At 35.4% G+C, this 370-nt stretch overlaps 1 long non-coding RNA gene across 1 annotated transcript in view; it reads right to left on the reverse strand.

Annotated features, from left to right (window-relative positions):
* Positions 1-370, reverse strand: part of LOC110426325 (uncharacterized) — a 912-nt gene that overhangs the window by 188 nt on the left and 354 nt on the right. Inside the window, exon 2 of the long non-coding RNA XR_002446130.1 lies at positions 37-365. This is a non-coding gene — a long non-coding RNA (uncharacterized LOC110426325). The remainder of the gene's footprint in view (positions 1-36; positions 366-370) is intronic.

Genomic DNA, 370 nt, shown 5'->3' on the forward strand with positions numbered 1-370 from the left:
CCATACATATAAATGCGAAGTAAGGTTAATATATACCATCCTTTTTGCATGACAACAAATGGAACTGAACTACCAATGTGCTTTGGAATGTTTCCTTCTTTTGGCGTTAAACGATTTTGCCTTGCTTTTCGTGATTTATTTTGCCATTCTTTTGTACCCTGTACCGTATTGATAAGAGCATCCTAGATTTCATTTATGATCCATTCCCTTGACATGCCTTTGCAATCCCTAATGTTGTTTGTTTTGGCATCTGTCATTGCTTTATCCTTTTCTTCTAAAAGCATGTCTCTTAACCGATCGAAACAAATTTTATCCAATATTTGTCGAACCAACAGATCTTGAGTTATAGGCCAAACACATTTTTCCTACA

This window comes from Theobroma umbraticum, unplaced genomic scaffold, assembly GCF_002168275.2.
Source record: "Theobroma umbraticum cultivar Fairchild unplaced genomic scaffold, ASM216827v3 scaffold_55.0, whole genome shotgun sequence".
NCBI lineage: Eukaryota > Viridiplantae > Streptophyta > Magnoliopsida > Malvales > Malvaceae > Theobroma > Theobroma umbraticum.